Source organism: Pseudorca crassidens, chromosome 16 (genome assembly GCF_039906515.1).
Source record: "Pseudorca crassidens isolate mPseCra1 chromosome 16, mPseCra1.hap1, whole genome shotgun sequence".
NCBI lineage: Eukaryota > Metazoa > Chordata > Mammalia > Artiodactyla > Delphinidae > Pseudorca > Pseudorca crassidens.
In genome coordinates this window covers 2,713,869-2,735,373 of record NC_090311.1, presented here as the reverse complement: position 1 = coordinate 2,735,373, position 21,505 = coordinate 2,713,869, and the positions used below count along the sequence as shown (strand labels likewise).

The 21,505-nt window shown below is 55.9% G+C and overlaps 1 long non-coding RNA gene and 1 pseudogene across 2 annotated transcripts in view; both read left to right on the top strand.

Annotated features, from left to right (window-relative positions):
* Window positions 1-207: 207 nt before the first annotated feature.
* Window positions 208-21,505, top strand: part of LOC137208615 (uncharacterized) — a 515,571-nt gene continuing 494,273 nt past the window's right edge. For both annotated transcript variants that reach the window (XR_010935686.1, XR_010935687.1), the window contains exon 1: window positions 208-286. This is a non-coding gene — a long non-coding RNA (uncharacterized lncRNA). The remainder of the gene's footprint in view (window positions 287-21,505) is intronic.
* The window catches only part of LOC137209463 (small ribosomal subunit protein uS5-like), an 80,278-nt pseudogene continuing 62,591 nt past the window's right edge, over window positions 3,819-21,505 (top strand).

Genomic DNA, 21,505 nt, shown 5'->3' with positions numbered 1-21,505 from the left:
CTGGGTGGCTGCAGATCGCCCGCCCGCCCGGCCGGCCCCTCTCTCCCCACCCTCAGTTTCCCTCGCCCTTCGCGAGGGCCCAGGTGCCGGGCAGGACGTGCGCCGGCCTGGCCGGCGCCACCGCGGGAGCAGGTGTGCGCCCTCGGGGCCGGGCTGGGGGAGGGGCGCGCCGGGCACTTGCGGGGAGGGGCTGCGCAGGCTCTGCGTCTTTCCCCTCCTGGAAGCCTCGGTCCCTGCGCGCAACTTTCTGGAGGGGTCGACCCCAGTGCACCCCGCTTCTGGAGAGGTAAGTCCCGGTGCGCCCCCTTCTGGAGGGGTGGGTCCCGGTGCGCCCCCTTTCTGGAAGGGCCGGCTTGGGCGCGTCCGCGCTGGCGCGGGGTCGCCTCGCCCCGGGAGACGTGCAGCCTCTGAGGCTGGCCAGGGGCCGCACTGCTGTGGAGGACGCGCGCAGATACCAGCCCCGGAACTGGAGGTCGGAGCCGGTGGCCAGCCCTGACTGGCTGGGTTACCCCGTGTGCCGCGGTCGTGGGATCTACAGGGGCGCCCCTTTCCCCCCAGCCACAGGGCCGGGTGACGGCAGGCGACGCCCAGGGCCCCGCGTGACGCTGAGCTTTCCACCCCCACGGCTGTCATAAACGGAAAGAGGTCCCCCAGGGGTTCTCAAGCGTCAGTTCTGTCGAATGTAGAACGGCCCAGGCCTGTGCGCTCGTTTTCCGGCCCCTGCTGGATTGTAGAGGTCCGCTCGGACTTGGCGCGCGGCCAGCCCCGGAGTGGCCTCCACGCGGGCCGCGGACCTCCGGGCGGGCGGAGACGGCGCGTGTCCACGCGAGGGCGCTGCTCACCGCGCTGGCAGCCGGCCCGTACCGCCTGCAGGGGCGGCCGCCGGGCGCCAGGGAGCGCGCGAGGACCGAGGAGCGCGCGGGAGCCGGCCTGCGGATCCCGGAGCGCGCGTCCTGCCGTGTGCGCGCGCGGGGGGAGGAACCAGAAGCCGGAAACTTCCCCAGAGGGTGCCCGGCGCACCTGTGCAGGTGCCGCTTGGCCGCGTTACCCGCGTTCAGGTTCCGCCCTGGGCCCGACCGTGGGCCTCATTTTCCTGCCCGGGACACGGAGGCCCCGGTGCCGAGGGAGTCGGGACTGAGACCCAGAGCCTGGCTCGGGGCGCTCCCCACCCCCGCGGCCCCCGTGGCAAGGAGGCCCGTCGGGGCCTCTCCGGGGATCTGGGCCCTCGAAGGCCGCTGTGGTCCGGGCGGCAGTGTCTGGGGAGCAGGGGACCCCAGCAGGGCGGGCACCCCGAGACCTTCGCCCTGCCGGGTCCTCGGGGGGCCCGGATGTGGTGCGGAGCCCGCGCCCCGGTGTCTGCGGTTCTGCGAGGGGGGACGCCTGCGACCCCTCCTGGCCTCGCTACCAGCGAGGAGCAGCAGCTGGCACCCCCATCGCGCTTGCGTGCATCTTGCAGCCCACCCGGGTGATGCTGACGACTCCCGGGGGTGAGGGTCGAGCCCCGCTCTTCCCGAGCGGGCGTCCCCGCGCGCCCCTCCCCGTGCGCAGAGGGGACCGTACCTGGTGCTAAGGACGCAAAGACAGGTCCGCCCGGGCCTCAGCACACACAGGCCTCTGGCCTCTTTGGGGCCAGCTTCCCCTCCTGAGTCTTTTGTTTTTTAGCCCCAATAAACCTTCAGTGTGCTCCAAAGAAGGAGCTGAGGGACCTTGAGGGACACTGGGACAATCAGGGGTTAGTTTTTTTTAAAAACTAATAGACTTGAGTTTTTAGACTAGTTTTAGATTTACAGAAAAATGGGGTACAAAGTCCAGAGCGTTCCGTATTCCCCTCAACGCCCTGTTTCCAGTATTAACCACTTACGCCAGTACAGCTGATTTGCCATAATTAGTGAACCAATGTCGATACATTGTCATGAGCCAAAGTCCATACTTCATTGAGATTTCCGTCGTTTTTGCCTAATGTCCTTTTTCTGTCCCAGGGTCCTACCCAGGACGCCACATGACACTTAGGGGTAGTGTCTCCTGAGGCTCCTCCTGTCTGGGGCGGGTTCTCAGACTCTCCTTGTTTTCCATCCACTTGGCAGTTTGAGGAGTACTGGTCAGGCGTTTTGTAAGACGTGTCTCTGTTGGGATTCAGCTGAGGTTTTTGTCGCGATTAGACAGGGGCACAGTGGTTTCCGGAGAAGAAACCCGCAGAGGAAAGTGCCCTTCTCATCACGTCCTACCCAGGGTGTGGGCCGTACTTGCCACATGACTTCTGGCTGCTGATGGTGACCTTGATCACCTGCCTGGGGTCTGTCAGGTGCCTCCCCTGTCAGGTCATTGTTTTCCCCCCGTTCATAGTGTCCTCTGGGAGGAAGTCACTGTGCACGGCCCACACTTAAGGGACATCGTTAGGGAGAGTATCTAACTAACTACTTGGGGTTCTTCTACACGGAAGTTTTGGGAGATTTGTCTCTTTTTCCCATGTATTTATTTTTTGCAATAACATATTTACATCAGCGTGGAGTCATGACACTGGTATTTATTTTATACTTAAAGGGTAGGAGGGAGTATGGTTTCACATTGGGTAAGGCTGGTGGGCTATACATGGCTTTTGTTATATGGGTCCCTATTCTTGTCTGTTTGGAATGTTTCAAATGAAATGAAAAGAAAATGAATTTAGGGCCGATATCCAGGCCCTGAGCCAGGCTGGTGGACAGTCACTGCCCCCGTGGTGCCCCCGTGGCAGGGTGGCCGTACCTGCCCCTTCTCCCTGTCTGTGGTCACAGCCAGGGCTCCTGGGGCACAGGCCGGACATCCCTTGGCGTCCAGAACCTGTTGTACTCAGGGTCCGGTCAGATGTGATTTCTGCCCCAGATGGGACCCCTACCCTGGGTTTGGGCCATGCCTACAGCCCAGTGAGGCGGGTCTGTGGTGGCCTGGCCTCTCTCCTGAGCCCACCCCGCCTGCTTGGACGGCTGCCCGCCTGGGCTGAAGGATGTGGGCTCATTATCTTGTCTGTCTTGGGGGAAGGTATTAGTTTGGCAGTTAATAAAGGATTTTAATTAAAGAGGGAAGAATCATTCTGGCAAACTAGCCTCGTTCCCAAACTCAAGTGACCTGTCAAAGTTATAAGTTTGGTTCTTTTCCATCTGAGCCTCTGCTGTCTGTTTGGGGGGCACCTGGGGGAACTGGTCCCTCTCCTCCGTTTGAAGCCCCAGCAGCCATCCCACCCTCGTTTCTCCAGGTCACCCCCTCCTGCGGCCCCCGACCCCAGCAGGTCCCGATGTGCCCCCATCTCATCCCTCATGGGGTCCCACCTCCTTCTAGCCTCTTCTCCGAGCGCCAGCCAGCGGGACTTTGACAAAACTTGAGATAATTGTAGGCTCACATGCAGTTGTAAGAAATAACAGAGGAGTCCTGGCCACCCTCACCCGGTTTCCCCCAGGGAGCGTCGTGCAGGGTATTGACAGCAGCGACACTGTCCCCGACCTCCATCAGATCCCACCAGTCTGTGTGCCCTCATGTGCGTTCTTGCGCATGTGCATGCCCCGTGTGCATGCATGTGTGTGCGTGTGGGAGCGTGTGTGTCTAGTTCTCTGCAGCTTTACCACATGTGTAAACTCACATACCCAGCTCCACTGTCAGGACACAGAACAGCCCATCCACCACAAGCCTCCCCCCTGCTGCTCTTCTGTGGCCCCAGCCGCCTCCGTCCCCCCACCTCGCCAGTGAGACCTTTTCTAACCAGATCCCTGCCACTCCCCGGTTCTCCCCTTGTCTCCTGACCCTCAACCTCCATGGCTCAGCCAGTGGGGTCTTGGTGATGGTGCCGGATGCGGCTCCTGGCTCCAGGCTGCCCGGCGGGTCTCTCTGGCCCTCCTTTGCCCCTGCACTTGCCCACAGGATGGGACAGGGAGGAGACGGGAGTCCTGGAGTCGGCCCCCTGCCCCTGTGCCTTTGCTGGAGTGGCGCCCACTGCCCCCGCCAGCGTCCTCCCCTTCTCTCCCCGGGCCTCCCTTCCTTCACGGAGGCACAAGGCTCGTCCTGCCTGTCGGCATCTGGCATCCATGTGGGTCCCTCGGCCACTTGGGGAGTCAGCGCAGCGGCTGAAGGCCCCCCCCGTCATAAGTGTGGGGCTGGACCTCGGCCCGCAGGGGAACGGGGAGCCCCAGCAGGCCCCTGGATGGTGGTGATGGGAACAAACACTCTGCTTGACAAAGCCTGGCCTGGGAGGGGAGGCAGGGGGAACTGTGCCGGGGAGGCTGGCCTCGAGGAGGCTGTGGTGGGAGTCCAGGTGCAGGCGGGCTGGATGCGGCTGTGGACGGGCGACGGAAGAGGTAAAGGCCATGTTTAGGTGTGAGCCCAGGTCACCGGGGAGGCCCCAGGTGGCAGTCCTCACAGCCACGCAGGGCCAAGGGCGTGTCGCGCGCATCAGTGTCAGGACCCCTGCCAGCTACCTCCCTGCCGGAAGTGGCGGGGGTCGGAGGGGGAGGAGTGTTGCAGGGTCTCCTTACCCGTGTGATTCTCAGCAGCCCCGGGTGTGGTCTCCTCTGCCCTCTTGTTGCAAAGCTGCACCTGGACGGGTGGCCCTGACCTGACCATCACAGCGGTACTCTGGTTTGCAGAGCGGGGGAGCTGGGCGACACCACTCTGGGCGGCCTGGCCATCTGATGAGACTCCTCCTTGCTGGGAGCGCTCGGTGTCGATCCTGCAGATAGGACAGTGCTGCTGTCACCTCCCGCACCGTAGCTGCAACCCGCCCCTCCTCGCCCCCGCGCTCAGTGCCTCTGGGCCCTTGGGTGCCTCTGTGGGGGCGGGGGGCGGGGGCTCGCCCACAGGTGGGGTGCGCGGGGTCAGCCGGGGCTGGCTGGTGCGCCTTCACGGCTCAGCTGACCCCCAGGGGGCCCCTTGTCTCCCCCGCAACCCCGGCCGGCCTGGGCCTGTCCTCACAACGGTCACAGGGTCCAAGACAGTGGGCGGACACGTGCAGAGCTCAGGCTGGCGCTGGTGCCCTGTCCTTTCCTCTGCAGCTGCAAAGCCAGCCCGGGTTCCAGGGGCAGGGGGAAACTCTGCCTCTTAGTGGGGGCTGCAGAGGTGCGTTGAGAGGGGCCAGGCTGCAGGGGCGGAGCAGAGCTGGGGACCACGCCCCAGACCCGGGGCAGCTGAGCTGCAGGCGACAACTGGCCTGGTGTCCCAGGCAGAGCCTGGGGAGGGAGGTCTGTGTGTGTGTGTGTGCGTGTGTGCAGGCGTGTGTGGGTGTGCGCTGTGCATATGTGCATGTCCACATGCCCGTGCACGTGCAAGCGCACGTGTGTGGGAAGATTCATCCCATTCTCGACACGTCTCTTTAGCATTCCCGCCTGCAACCCTGGGGCGTGTCTTGTGGAGCCAGCGTCTGTGTCCAGATGCCCGGGTGGGAGCTCCAGCCTGGGGTCCGCAGCCCCGGACAGCGCGTGGTCCCTCTCTGCTGCCCACGGGAGCCCTGGGGATGCTCGCACACCCCCTCAGCTGCAGAGTGTCGCTGGGAGCACGTTCTCCATGACAGGATCCTGTGAGGCCCCGTGGACACAGCAGGCTACAAGGGGGCACCAAGCGCCAACTTGTCTGACTTGGGCCAGGGCAGCATCCGGCTGGCTCGTCCATCCCACTGGAGGCTCAGGGCGTCTGGGCTCTGCCTTCCCGACAGTGGTGGCCTGGTGTGGGCTGGGCTCCAGCCAACGCTGACCAGGCTGCCCCTTCCCAAGTGGATGGGCCCTGATGTTGGGGGAGGCCCCCTGGCCCCTACAACCCCGTCCGCCCCGAATCCTCTGTGTTGGCTGGAATCAGTCGGGTTTGACGGAGCTTCCGTCTCCCGGCACAGAGAAGTAGTGTGAGCAGGGAGAATCTTTCTTTTATTAGGAAATAAGAACTGGGAACTGATTCCTTTTAGTGCTTACGGCTGAGACCCTCGACATAAAACAGGGAAAGGGCTAACGATGCTACCAGCTTCTCCACAAACCCCAGCAACGGGGAGAGACCTTCTGAGTGTTGTGTGTTACTGAGCTGAGTGGAAGCCGGGGGACCATCACCTGCGAAGGTACCACGTGCTCGCTCCCTCTTTTAAGCCCCGCGTGGCAGGCATCCTTGTCCCTCAGCACCAAAGTCAACGCAGTGACCAAGGCAAACGGCTGTTGACAAGTTGCTGGGGACACGTTTGGCTGCCTGTGCAGGAATGTGAATAATTGATTTCAAATATAGCTCCAAACAGAAAATGTAATAAAATTTTGGCTCATAGAAGTTTGTTCCTTTCTTGCTAGAAGCAGCCCTTGGAGTTCTGTGAGAACTGTGTTCTCACTTATCCTCCATCTGGAGGTGGGGAAGGAAATTCCATCTGGGGTTGCAGGGCACACCTGGGTGCGCTGTGACAAATCTCTCCCACAGAGATGCCTGCCAAGGTCAAGTTCCTATAAACACCTCCCGGTTCTCACTGAGGTCCGAGTTGCAGAACATTGTGAAAGCATTTCGGTGTCACCACGTTGACGTAGACGACGCATCACAGATTTAGGTAGAAACAAGGTACGCTGTGTGCGTGCTTTCTCCCAGTTAGGGACACGTTCTGCACGCTCTTTTCACAAACATCAACATAAAAGCCTAATTCTGCTGCTTCTCCGTCAAAACACTGAAGGGCGGATGACCCCGGTGCTGTGGGAGAGCCCCGCGCCCCAGGGGCCCCTGGAGTGAGGGGCTGCGGTGGCTTCCTCGGGGGCTTTGGCAGCGGCACCTGGGGCCGGGCTCAGGGCCGGGGCTGAGGCCCCGGAGCTTAAGGAGTGGCTCCCTGTCACCAAGCTGGGCCGCCTGGTCAAGGACGTGAAGATCAGGTCCCTGGAGGAGATCTGTCTCTTCCTTCTGCCCGTCAAGGAATCTGAGATCATGGACTTTTTCCTGGGGGCATCTCCCAAGGACGAGGTTTTGAAGATTACGCCTGGTCAAAAGCAGACCCGTGCTGGCCAGTGGATCGGGTTCAAGGCATTCGCTTCCATCGGGGATTACAAGGGGCGTGTCGGTTTGGGTGTCCAGTGCTCTAAGGAGGTAGCCACTGCCCTCCCTGCGGCCATAATTCTGGCCAAGCTCCCCATCGTGCCCGTGTGGCGAGGCTCCTGGGGGGCATGAGATCGGCAGGCCCCACACCGTCCCTTCCCAGGTGACTGGCCGCTGTGGCTCTGTGCTTGTGCACCTCGTCTCTGCCCCCGGGGCACTGGCGTCATCTCAGCCCCTGTGCCCAGGAAGCTACTGCTGATGGCTGGAATTGACGCCTGCCGCATCCCGCCAGGGGCTGCACCACCAGCCTGGGTGACGTTGCCAAGGCCACCTGTGATGCCGCTTCCAAGACCTACAGGTGTCTCAGCCCTGATCTCTGGAAAGAGTCGGTACTCATCAAGTCTCCGTATCAGGAATTCACTGGCCATCTTGTAAAGGCCCATGCGAACCAGAGTCTCCGTGCAGCGGACCCAGGCTACAGCTGCAGCCACCATGTTGTTTTACGTGAGAAAAACAAAGTAAGTGAAGCCGGTTAAAAAAATAAAAAGAAAAGCCTAATTCCTCCTAAAACACCCTTTAACTTGCACTTGCACATGAGGCGACACCGCCCCAGGACCGGCTTCCAGGTGGGCCCTGGGTCGTGTGGTCTGGGTGACCCTGGCCCCCCGCTCCCATCTCTGGCCGCTGGACTGTGGCCCCGAAGGCCCCCCCCCTCCTGACGGCTGCTTCCAGAGCTCTGGTGGCCTCGTTGTTGCTGCTTGCTTTGTAAACGCTCTGCTCTGCGGTTTGGATGTCACTTAGAAGTGAGACTTCAGAGGTCTTTTAACAGTCGCACGTGCCCTCAGAGGGGTTACCAGTCCCTGGAAGGTGGAAGTCAGTGACACTTGGCGCTAATCGCGCTTTAGTTGCGCTGTGCCCAGAGGGATGTCAGGTTTTGAGGTATTTGCGAGTCTGTGTGGCTGTTCTGAGCTGCATGTCGCTGTGGCTGTGGCTGTTCTGAGCTGCCGATTCCGGTGTTTATGTTCTCAGTGTCTCCCGGCGCCTTCCAGCAGGTGTCTGTCTTTAGTGGCCTCCGGGAATGTCTGTGCTTCTTGGGCTCTCGCCCTCCTTTAAGGATGGGGTCGGGGAGTCCGGGGTGCGTGGATGAGAAGGAGGACAGGGACGGGGAGAGGAGGAGACCTCCCCCTAAACGGGATCCTCCCTGGCTGGGGGAGCTGAGAGAACCTGGGACGTCTCCTGGGACGGTGGTGGGACCCCAAGGAGGGGATGGAGGGAGGTGGGAGCAGCTGGGCCCCGGACATGAGGCTCTCCTGGGGTGGGGCGGGCGGGAGGCCCCCAGTGGGGCTGTGACCCTGGGGGCTCCTTCCCCGACGTCTGGGCTTCATGCCACAGGGAGGCCCCAGGAGTGACAGAGGAGCTGTCCTGCCTCTGAACCAACGTTCCTACGATTCAAAGCAAAGACAAGCAGTGCTGTTTCTAGAATCTGGGAGACTTGCCCCCCATTCCCTCCGTCTATGGCAGCCCCATGCCACCCACCATCTCCAGCTACCCTCTGCACAGGTGAGTCCATACCTGTGCCACTCTGGTCATCCCTGATGGCCTTCTGCCTCGGTTTGCTCATCTGTAAATGGGGCTGGCTGGAAGGGGTGTGGTGGAGGCCCCACGCGAGGGCTTGGGGTGTTGAGATGGGCCTCTCAGGATCCAGTCCCCCGGTGTCACGTGCAGGGTGGCAGCGTGCTGGGCACCGAGCGAGGAATGTGGGCGGAGAGGTGTAAGCTGGAAGGGAGGAGGGTCCCAGGGCGGCGCTTGGGGCAGGCGGGGGCCTCCCGGGGAGAGCAAACAGCAGCGAAGCCATAGTGGGGGCTCTGGGGTTGAGGGTAGAGGGACCCAGGTCCCCGGGAGCAGCTGCCACAGGGTTTTGTCGGGTGGGGTAAGAGCTGCTGTTCGCCGAGAGGGCAGCCTGCAGGGGTCCCACCTGGAGGAGCAGGTGCCACCACGCGAGTGAGGTGTCCGAGAGTCACTGGGCGGGCTGGTGCCGGCCGGGCAGAGCACAGGCCGCTCGCTCCCTGCGGCTGCCGTGTGTGCCGAGCCTCGGGGGGCCAGCTCTGCAGGGAGACTTGGGCAGCCCAGGTGGAGGGGCCCCTCCAAATTGCTCGGGGGTTGAGCGGAAAGCACAGGGGTTCCGAGCAGGTGGTGCGTGGGGTAGGACGCGCTCGGCCGCAGAGGACGGTGTCCCTGGGGGGATGATTCTCAGCCTGGGATGTGGGGGTGGCCATGCTCCTGCCTCTGAGGGGCTCACTGCATCTCTGGGGACCCTTCCCGGAGCCGCTGTCGTCATCCTCCCCTGGGCAGGAAGAGGGGGTGGAGAAGCCCCCGTGTCCTTTCATTAGGGGAAACCTCTCTCCTGTGCACAGCGGCCTCCCTGTACATTGGCCAGACTGGCGCCGCGGCCCCAGAGTCCACCTCTGGCCGAGGGGAAGGGGTCCAGCGAAGGCGGTGGCCCGTCCTGACTCAGCCCTGGAGGGGGGCCGCCTTCCTGGTCTGACTCACCGCCCAGTGGCCTGAGCTGGCCTGAGAGAAGGGGAGCGTCTGTGCACGGGACTGCTCAGAGGACAGGGTCTTGGATGTGACAGGGTCCGTAGGGGGAAACTGAGCCCAGGGGAGGAGAGCGGCTGGTCCAGGGCCTTCTGGGGAGCTGGTGGCAGAGCTGGGCAGGAGCTGGACACCCTGCCCTGAGCTGCAGGATGGCATGGAGGTTGGGGGATGGGGATTATTGGTTCCAGCATGTCCACGCGGATTGGTGGAGTGAGGACGGGGTGAGCAGGCCTGCCCTCGGAACGCTCAGTCTCCTTGAAGCCGAGAGCCTTGTCTACACACACGAAGAGCCGGAAGGGCAGCTAGCTTGAACATCAGGGGTTTGATGCAGGGGAGTCGTCCACACCCCATCCTGAACCCTCAGCCCCTTTCACTAACGATGTGCGTAGGATCGTGGCAGCACCTGTGTGGGGTTGGGATTCTGAGTTACCTGTGCACTTCAGGGTCAGTGTATGTGTATGGAGAGTTCCACTCAAGGGTTTCACACTCAGTGTGCCACAGGGGTCACGGGGTCCTGGTTTATGGGGCTTTTTGAAATGTGAAAAACCCCAGGAATGGACAGTCCTCCCCGCATCCCCCAGGCTGCCTTTAGGCTGCATCCCTCGTTGCCCCTCGCGTGCCTGCCTGCGTTGTGAGCAGTGCCCTTCTGTTTGAGTGGGTGTCTTGCAGCCTTCTGCATCTGGGCAGCTCACCCCCGGAGGAGGTCCCGGGCCCTGGCAGTGGTCAGAGGGGCCAGCCAGTGAGAGCCAAGTGCCCGCAACCCCCCACCCATCAGCAGTGCCGGCCAGGGCCCCAGAGCTGCTCCATTCCCCTTGAAAGGATAACGGGAGATGCCCACCGTCTTTCAGCATTAACTTCTCGTCCAGTGAGCAGCAGAAGCCCCATAACTTCGTTAGGAGCAATCAGAAACTCCATTTGCTTTTATTAGTTTGAACACTGCTCTCAGGGCCACGTGTGGAGTGGCCCCAGAGGACAGGGCAGCTCACAGCCCAGGAAGAGGAGAGTCCACCTGAAGGTCGCAGCCGCCATGACCTGCGGCCTGGCGCGCAGACCGGCCTCTCCCATCAGGCGCTTCTGGCCTCGAGGCAGCCTTGGGGGCTGAGGACAGCTTTCTGGTTGTTTTAAAGTCTACATGCGTAAATGCGATGGAGTATTATTTAGTGTTAAAAGGAAGGAAGTTCTGACACTGCTACCACGTGGATGAGCCTTGAGGACATTATGCTGAGTGAAGTGAGCCAGTCACGAAAGGATAAGTACGAGATGATTCCGCTTCTGTGAAGTGTCTAGAATAGTCAAATGCATAGAGACGGGAAGTAGATGGTGGGTGCCGGGGCCTGGGGGAGGGGAATGGGGAGTTAGCGTTTAACGGGGGCAGAGTTTCAGGTTTGCAGGGTGGGGAAGTTCTGGAGCCGGATGGTAGTGATGTTACTGAGTCCAAGCTTGTACTGCTCGCCGCACAACAGGCCAGTGAATCGAGGGATGAGGGTTGGTGCAAGGGACAGTGACTTTATTCGGGAACCAGAAGACCAAGAAGATGGTGGACTCTTGTCCCAAAGACCCATCTTCCCCAAGTTAGAATTCAGGCTTCTTTTATGCTAAAGACGGGGAGAGGAGGCCTGGTTCTGGTCAGACTGTGGAGGGGATGGGTTCACTCCTTCCTTCCTGCAGGCTTCACAGGTGGGCCTAGTCAGGATGTTTCCTGTGAGTTAAAGGTATTTTAGCTTCATGATGATGACCTGGGAGGCAGGATCCCCAGAGACGGGCCATTATGTATAATTTAAGCTTATAGGCAATATCCCTTTAGTGATGAACTTGTAATAGGATACAAAGGTCTTTCCCTATTACAGTGGTGGTTACACAGCACCGTTAACTGTACTTCCTACTGAACTGTGCACTTAAAAATGGTAAATTTTATGTTCTGTGGATTTTACCACAATTAAAAAAATAGGAAATAATAAATTCTCTTTAGCATTGACCCTTGAGATCCCAGTCCACCTGGAGACACATCAGCATACGTGATAAACCAGCATTAGATCTCAGGTCAAGCTGCAGTGTGTGGGCATGGAGGGCTTCTACCGCCAGCGTCTGGGTCCGCTGGTGCGCCGTGAGCTGGGGCATGTCACTCTGCCCTTAGCCTCTGATCTCCTCTGTGGTGGGGAGAAGCCGAGGGTGAGGACGGGCGCTAGGGAAAGGCCTGAGTAGTGAGTGTGTTTGCATCAGATGAGCGTTTGTTCTAGGTCCCCAGATACCAGGGTGGGACTGTAACTAGGGACCGCATGTCCCAGCTTGGCTGGCCCAGTTCACGCCTGCAGAATGATTGGTGGGGCCCTCTGGCCACCCTCCAAAGCCTCTCCTTGTGTGGGTGACGTTATAGGGCCATCCTAACAGAAGATGCAGGGATGTGCTCCAGCTCCTCTTGGGGTGCGAAGGTTTATGCCCCTGGCTGCTGGGAGGCTGGGGTCGGGTCAGCCCTCTCTGGGAGCTGCCCTCTGCCAGCCCAAGGTCATGGCAAGAGGGACCCAGGTCTCCCTCACAAAGGGCTGCTCGCCCCATGTGACCTCGAGACCCTCCTAGATGAGCTGGAGAGTTTACAAAACCACCTCCTGGATGTTGGCGGAGACCTAATAGCCACTGGCGAGCTGGCTCTGTCCAGCTGAAGGGCGCTTGGAGTCCCAGGGAGCAGGCAGGCCCCATGGCTGGGGACCAAGTTTGTCCTCTCTTAGCTGGAGACACCCATTCCAGGGTGGGGCAGAAGATGATCGAGGCACCAGCGTCCCACCCGGGCGCTTGGACATTAGCCCGCAGGCAGTGGCCCAGGAAAGTACTGTGTCAGCTAGGGTGAATTACCACCTGCCAGTGAGGGAGACGGCAGACCTCAGGAGGTGAGGGGGACAGTGAGGCAGTGACAAGGGTCAGTTTGACCTCTGCCTGCCCCAAATCTTTGGAAAAAATTGATTTATCATTTAAATCATGGTAACATGCACACAGCATAAATTTTATCTTCTTAAACCATTTTAAGTGTATAGTTCAGTAGTGTTAAGTATGTTAATATTGTTGTGCACCCTGTGCCCCCAAATCTTCAAGTTCCTGAGGTTCTTCAAGAGACCCGAAGCCTCATTTTTCATAACTAATTGTTCCGCTTTGCTGGTGGCTTAGGCCCGTCCCTGATGGTTGCAGAGAAAGCGCCTAGCCTCCTTCCGGTTTCTCCAAGTCTCCACGATTAACCTCTTTGCAACTGAGACTGAGAATGACCATTGTTCCTAGGTCTTAATCGGATTTTAATGCATGAAAGAATCTTACTGTGACCCTCCCCTGAGGAAGTCCTCAGCTTTTTAGAGGGTTTCCTGAAAGTCAAAATAATTCCCACTGATTGTTTTTAATGCTCGTTATAGGAATCGCACAAGGGACAGTCAGCAGTTGGACGTAGTTTTTCTCCTTTAAGCTCCGAGGTTGTGTTAGCCTGGAGAGCCCTGCCAGCCCGCCACTCCCTCCCCTTCCCCCCCCTCCCCCCCCCGCTCTTCCCTGTCTGGTGGCTCAGGGGGCTTGCAGATGTCAGCCTAATACACATGGCTCTTCACGTGCCTCCCTGTGTCTCCTGCCTGGTGCTCTGAACAGCAGAGGTCATTCAGTGCCCGCTGTGGTCTGAGCGTTGGTTGGTGGGTGCCCACCACGAGGCCCAGGGGCAAACCCGTGTTTGGGTGCAGCTCTCAGCTGCTGTGACTGGTTTGGACCTGCCAGGTGATATCAGAGTTGGCGTCTGGTAAAGGGTGTCTGTCCAGCCTCAGCGTCCTAGGTCCGGCCCTGGGTTCAGGTGGTTTTCTGGACCGTTGCCTCATTCATGGAAGCAGGATCCTCCATGCCTCTGGACACAGTGGGTGATGGCCAGGGCAGGAGGTGTCCTCACTGTTATGGGCACAGCCTGTTGATAGCCCTGGGCTCCCGGCCACGCTCTGTGTGCCTGCAGACCCCTAACTGGGCATGCACGGGGTCCTGCCCCAGCCTGCCCTCAGATGAAGATGCTTGCGGGGCTCCTGGCTGCCTGTCTTTCTGACCTTGGCGGCCAACGCTACAAAAACCCGCTGAGACTCTAATAGTACAGGTTCCTTAAATACTGTTTTTTCATGTCGAAAATGCTGGCTAGGAGATTTAACCAGTCTTGAAGGTCACAAAGGTTTAAGAAGCCAATTTGGAAAGTCGCTTGTGATGAACACAAACTTACGGACATTTTTCTGTTTCTTGTGGGTTTTCACTATTCAACAGGCAGTGAGATTTATCTCATACTTTTGTTCTTATTTTCCTCCAAAGATAATTATGTGTGATACACTCTGGCGTGCTGAGTTCCCCTTTCTGTGTTCCTTGACTTTGAAAATGTGAAGGTGTTATAAGTTGTGCAATAAAAAGCTGATTCTGTATCGAATGAAACAAAAAGACTCTATTTCTAATTGCATCTGTTAATCTCGTACACGTCTTCATTAGGGATTTTAGTATATTGGAAAGATGCATCACAGTTCGCAATTAAGGAGGCGTCCGTATCAATCATGGGTTAATACACTTTCTCTGTCAACAGCCAAGGGTTATGCATCTAGGACATGGCTCAACTCTGCACGTGGGGTGTGGCCTCTTCCACACTGTGGGCTGAGATGAGTGTCCGCTTCTTGGGGTGCACAGACTTGACAGTGATGCTGAATCTGGCCTCTGTATCCCAGCACCAAATTGAATCTCAGAGACAGTTTTGGGTGGAATAGAAAAGAATAACTTTATTGCTTTGCCAGGCGGAGGGGACCGTGGTGGGCTAATGCCCTCAAAACTGTGTGTCCCATCCCAGGAGCCATGTGTGAAGAGTCATAGTCGAGGGCTGGGGTTGCTGATAAGAATCAGGGTACCTGCAGGGCCCACGTTCCTTCAATCCAGAGATCTTCTGGCTTCAGGTGGTGATGGGCGAACTGTGACCTTCTCTGGAATGAAGAGTGCTTCATCAAGTAGTTAACGTCTTGCATTTGGTAGACGTTTCAATTCTGCAGAAGAGCTCAAAGATACTGTTCTGTGCATCCCTTGAGGGGGAGCCAGGACCCCGCCCCACGGCTGCACTGTTGCTTCTTGACTGCTCCTCCCTGGTCTCCACATCCCCTCCCTTCCCTGATCAGCAACTGTTTGAACCTGCCCTTTGGAACTAGGGGAGGGGACACAGGAAGGCTTTTGTGCCCAGGAGCCCCACTGGGTCCTGCTTGGTTTCAGGAGGGGCTCGGAGCCAGACATTCTACATGCACTTCTTCTCCCAGCAAAACCGAGTGCTGACCATGGCTCTCTTCTGCAGACAGGGAACAGGTGCAGAGAGGTAAGGGGGGGCACAGGGCAGAGGGTGGGGGTCTGAGCCCAAACCCCAACTCTTTCCCTTCGGCCACAGGCCTCCCTGAGCCCGAGGGGCACGTGATCCCCAGGAACAATCAGGAGACGAGGGGTCTTGAGTATTTGTTCGTCTACTTTCCCCGTTTGGGTCTCACAGTCCAGGGCTGCCTGTGGTCCCCCAGCCGGTCAGGGGAGGAGCTTGGCTGCACACCAGACACTCTCCTGTCAGTTCCTCTCCAGCACCACGGACAGAGGAGGGAGGGTTGGAGGGTGGAGCCCATGGAGAGGGAGTGGAAAAGGAGAAGGACGGAGAATTTAAAACCTCTGTGTCTCTGTCTAGTCAAGCTGCTAAAGGTAGACGTTTGGTTTCAAGAGCTGAGCGTGAGGAATTAGGAGAACTTTTAAGGGGAAAATACTTAAGTAACACTTTATTGGTCTAGTTGAGGAAAGAATGATGGGAAGTTATTTTCCCAAGGAGCTGGGTATTTAATCAGATGCTGATAAATAGGCCCACTCAGGTCTGACTCAGAATTTTTTCTTTTTTTTAAACATCTTTATTGGAGTATAATTGCTTTACAATGGTGTGTTAGTTTCTGCTGTATGACAAAGTGAATCAGCTATACGTGTACATACATCCCCATATCCCTCCCTCTTGGATCTCCCTCCCACCCTCCCTATCCCACCCCTCTGGGTGGTCACAAAGCACTGAGCTGATCTCCCTGTGCTATGCAGCTGCTTCCCACTAGCTATCGGTTTTACATTTGGTAGTGTATATATGTCAACGTTACTCTCTCACTTTGTCCCAGCTTACCCTTCCCCATCCCCGTGTCCTCAAGTTCATTCTCTATGTCTGTGTCTTTATTCCTGTCCTGCCCCTAGGTTCTTCGGAACCATTTTTTTAAAAAATCCGTATATATGTGTTAGCATACGGTATTTGTTTTTCTCTTTCTGACTTACTTCACTCTGTATGACAGACTCTAGGTCCATCCACCTCACTACAAATAACTCAATTTCGTTTCTTTTCATGGCTGAGTAATATTCCATTGTACATATGTGCCACATCTTCTTTATCCATTCATCCGATGATGGACACTTAGGTTGCTTCCATGTCCTGGCTATTGTAAACAGAGCTGCAATGAACATTGTGGTACGTGACTCTTTTTGAATTATGGTTTTCTCAGGGTATATGCCCAGTAGTGGGATTGCTGGGTCATATGGTAGTTCTATTTATAGTTTTTTTTTTTTTTTTTTTTTTTTTGCGGTAAGTGGGCCTCTCACTGTTGTGGCCTCTCCCATTGCGGAGCACAGGCTCCGGACGCGCAGGCTCAACGGCCATGGCTCATGGGCCTAGCCGCTCCATGACATGTGGGATCTTCCCGGACCAGGGCACGAACCTGTGTCCCCTGCATTGGCAGGCGGACTCTCAACCACTGTGCCACCAGGGAAGCCCTATTTTTAGTTTTTTTAGGAACCTCCATACTGTTCTCCATAGTGGCTGTATCAATTTACATTCCCACCAACAGTGCAAGAGGGCTCCCTTTTCTCCACACCCCCTTCAGCATTTATTTGTAGATTTTTTGACGATGGCCATTCTGACCGGCGTGAGGTGATACCTCACTGTAGTTTTGACTTGCATTTCTTTAATGATTAGTGATGTTGAGTATCTTTTCATGTGTTTGTTGGCAGTCTGTATATCTTCTTTGGAGAAATGTCTGTTTAGGTCTTCTGCCCATTTTTGGATTGGGTTGTTTGTTTTTTTGATACTGACCTGCATGAGCTGCTTATATATTTTGGAGATTAATCCTTTGTCAGTTGCTTCGTTTGCAAATATTTTCTCCCATTCTGAGGGTTGTCTTTTCGTCTTGTTTATGGTTTCCTTTGCTGTGCAAAAGCTTTTAAGTTTCATTAGGTCCCATTTGTTTATTTTTAATTTCCATTTCTCTAGGAGGTGCGTCAAAAAGGATCTTGCTGTGATTTATCTGACTCAGAATTTTGAGGGGTTTTATTTTCCTCCTGCCACTGCCATGGTGAGCGGCTCAGCTCATTTTGTCTTTCCCATTATTTTCATTCTGTTAATTAACTCAGCCAGCCAGATGCAACATTTATAAAAGGCATCTGGAATATTCTGTGCAGAAGCCACGTTCACCTGAGAAGGTGCTTTGCTATGAGTGGGAATGTCGAATTTTCATGGAGACGTTTTTATGAAGGTCCCACACACTTGCCCCCACCTGGCAGGGGTTCTGAGCCCGGTGGGTGGAAGCCAGGGTTTCCAGGCAGGGTCCCCCTCATCTTGCATCAGGGTGGGCAGCGCAGATGTGATAGATGTTTCCCAGCAAGAGGAAGCTTCTAGAGGGAACATCACTGGGCCTGAGAAGTTCTGGTGTATCAGCACAGATGGGCGATGTGATCGGCCCTGCCCTTGTGCGGCCAGGGCTGCTTGGGGGGGAGGAGCTTCAGGTTCTGATATGTCACTAAATGGCAGTGATTCTTCCTGAGGTACCGACACCTCCCACCCCAATCCAGGCAATAGAGGTGTAACTATAGTAAATACATAAATACTTAGGCTGAATATTCAGATGCTTCTGTGCGGCCAGCACTGTGCTCAGTCTTCTCGTACATTTAATTCTCATTTAATCCTCAGAACAGCCCTGTGAGGTATTGTTTTATTCGAAAGATGAGAAAACTGACACTTAAAGAATTTAGAATCTTGATCCAAGCCATATACCTAATAAACCGAAAATTCGGGAACCACAGAAATTCTAAATCCTGGGCTTAACATATAATGCATATCAGTGAATACATGGAATGCATTTTAGAACATTCTAGAATGTGAGTTTGTTGAATGTTTTCTACTGTTAGGCACCGTGGTGGTTTCAGGGGCAAAGGTGAATGAGGCCCGGTCATCCTGGCCCTCAGGCCCCTGTAGGACCAGGGTAGACGTGTGCCAGCTGGGGCATTGGGGACGGCCCATGAGGGAGGGTAGCTGCTCTGGACACTTGACGGCCCCTTGTACCCAAAAGTCGTCAGCACAAGTCCAGGCTGCAGAAGCCCTCGGCAGGGCAGGGCTTGGGTGAGCAGGCTCTGGGCTGGACCTGGATGGGCATTTTGGCCCAGCACTGTTCTTGCTGTGTGGCCTGCACAAATTACTTGACCTCTCTGTGCTTCTGCCTTCCCATCTGTTACAGGAGGTGGTGACAGTGGCTGCTTTGAGGCTCAGTTAGTACGGGCTCACGGCCTCTTAGCAGGCATCAAACAGTCATTTGGGCTACTAGAACCCTTATTCACCTGCACGTGCTTTTGGAGAATGTGTTTTTCTTTTCCTTTATAAATTACAAAAGTAATACATACTCACTTAGAAGTTCCAACAATGTAGAAGTGATTAGTTGTAACGCAAAGTGCAAATCTGCTTCATGCTGTGTCTGCACCTTCCGGAGGGGGAACCACTGTCAGCCGTTGGCAGGTAGCTCCCTAGACCTTTTTTCTAGGTGTTTACAAGTATGGATCCATCATATGCGTTTATATCATTGAAATCCCTCAACATTCATTACACTGCATATATAGCAGCATATCCTGGACATGCTTGCGTCATTTGACATACGATGTCAACATTCACAAATTTTGTCTTTTCCATGGCATAAGCTACCTCAATTTTTAAATCACTCCCTTACTTGATGGACATTTAGGTGTCTGGCCTGCATCCTCCCCACCCCCATATATTTCATTTAGGAAGAATGTTGCATCAGATGTCCCTGTATATTCATCTTTCATTTGGAGGAAGATTTGGATTCAGTGAAAGAAACACCAGCACATTCAGTGTCTGCTCAGTGGTCCATGAGTCTGCCCTGGTGATTTGGTGCTCTATCTCTGAGATATTCCAATGGGGCAGGCTGGCCATCTGTTAGTGACGTCCTAGAGGGGATTGCTGGGCTGTGGGTGTATACCTCTTTGCTCTTGGAAGAATTTTGGCAGTGAAATTAGGAGTCTAAGTAGACTTGTTAATGGTAAAACGAAATGGTGGGAATTATATTAAGAAAATTATATTGCGAACTAAATATTAATTGACCAATGGGAGTGCATCCAGGGAAAGGTTTCCAGGCTGGCAAAGGATTTTAAAACTGTGTTTTAGGCAGCAGGAATTTTCAGCCTGAAAAGCATGGGGACCACCATCAGGGGCCACCATCTGGACCACCATCAGAGACCATCAGAGACCACATCAGGGGCCACCATCTGGAACCATCAGGGGCCACCATCAGAGACCATCATCAGGGACCATCAGGGACCATTGTCAGGGGCCACCTTCAGGGACCATCAGCAGGGACCGCTGTCAGGGGCCACCATCAGAGACCATCATCAGGGACCACATCAGGGGCCACCATCTGGAACCGTCAGGGGCCACCTTCAGGGACCATCATCAGGGACCATCAGGGACCATTGTCAGGGGCCACCTTCAGGAATCGTCAGGGGCCACCTTCAGGGACCATCAGCAGGGACTGCTGTCAGGGGCCACCATCAGAGACCATCATCAGGGACCATCAGGGACCATTGTCAGGGGGCCACCATCAGAGACCATCATCAGGGACCATCAGGGACCACATCAGGGGCCACCATCTGGAACCGTCAGGGGCCACTATCAGAGACCATCATCAGGGACCATCAGGGACCATTGTCAGGGACCACCTATTGGAAGCACATCACACAGAAGAAGAACGAACCTTTTCTAAGTGGCTCCAGAGGGTGGAGATAAGACTAACTAATACAACTTAGAGGAGGCTGGTTTAGACTCAAAATGCAGAACGACCTTTGAACGTGCAGATTTGTCTGCAGAAGACCTGGGCTGGACTTCCAAGCCCAGGTGGGGCAGGTGGATCCAGGCATAATCCTCTCTTCTCTGTTCCTGACTCAAGTGCTTGATAAGTAAACTGGTAAGAAAAATAAACAAAAGAAGACATGTTCCAAAGGAAGAGCAAAGCAGCCAGGCCCAGGAGTGGAGAGAAGGCCCAGGGTGAGCAGAGGCTGGAGCAGCACGTTCAAGGGAGGTAGGGACCAGATGGAGCAGTGGGCCCAAGGCTTTTCAGGCCCCGAAGGCTTATTGTAAGATCTGCTTTTAACCACACAACCTGCAGGCCAGGCTGAGGCAACTGCAAAATCAGGTAAGAGGGAGAATGTCCACGGCACAAGTTGCAAACAGATAACTCACAGGAAGAGACTCAAGGAACAATCAGGAGCTAACACGTGGGAGAACGCACACCCGGGAAATAGAAATAATAACCGTCTGAGAAGAACTTTAAGGTGGGAACGTTCAGAATTCTCGGGGAGACTGAGGAGGGAACACAGTCCTTAAAATGGGGACAGGAGGGTGTTGAGCCTGGTCTGGTCCAGTTCCCGGGAATCAGACTCTGAGATGAAGACTTTTGTGTAGGACATTTATCTCGGGGGCTCTCAGAGCGATGCCTGTAAGGGTGCGAGGGAAGACGCGGCAGAGGGAGGAGTTGGGCACTGATGTAGCCACAACAGAGGCCACAGACAAGCCCACAGGGAGCTCTGGAGCCTGATGGCTCTCAGAATTGTCCCCCGGGAGGCAGGGGACCTCTGTACCCCCTGGGCAGGGCAACTGTGTTCAGCCATGCTTGGGGCTCAGGGCCTCGTTCTGGCAGGGACTTTGGTGCAGGGACGCTGCCTCTTCATTGTGTGGACACTTCTGTGGCTTCAGGTAGGTGTCCGGAGCCCAGATATCTCATTTCTTTGTTGATTAATACAATGCTTTTCGTGGTCCAGACATGGCGATCAGATTTGTGCTTTCTGCAAATGTTGTTTCTCTTGTGTTATAACCTAATCGAATGGCTCCCAGCTCTACAACCCTTTGAAGCAGTTATTCTAACTACGAGGAAATTTTTCTAGCTAAAAAGCCGTGCACGATAACGTTCATGTATATTTCATCACTGCTGTTGCTTGAAATCATTCACAATTTACAAAAAAAAAAAGAAATTTGTTGCTGTGAAAAGGTACCAGAGCCTGAAACCAGTGGAGTCACGGAAGACTGTGTGTGTTCCATGGAGAGAGCTGCAGGGGGAGGTGCGTGCCTGACTGTCACCGATGTTGAGCTGGCGATGGGAGACACAGCAGGGGCAGGGCCAACACACAGAGTAACCCCTGCCCCTCCTCCCCTTGCCGGTTCCGGATTCCAGAGAACCAGGCTCTGTGCACCTCTTGTGATTTCAGGTTATTTTAAATGCTCGCTGGTCTGCAGTTCAGTGGCTGTGATAGGCGTGTCCCGTGGATATGGACATCCTTCCCTAGAATAAGCGATTCTCAATGTTCATTGTCAGCTTTGAGAAGGCACTCTCCCATTTTACCCACAGAGGTCTTGTTACCAAACCACACTCGGGTCCTCTCGCCCATCCACAGTAAAGCCAATCTACTGACCCCAGGTGGTGGGGAAGGAAAGTGCAGCATTTATTGCAGGGCCAAGCAAGGAGTCCAGGCAGCTAGTGCTCAGAAGGCCTGAACTCCCCGAAGGCTTTCAGGAAAAGGTTTTTCAAGACAAGGGGGCGTCGCGGGGTGT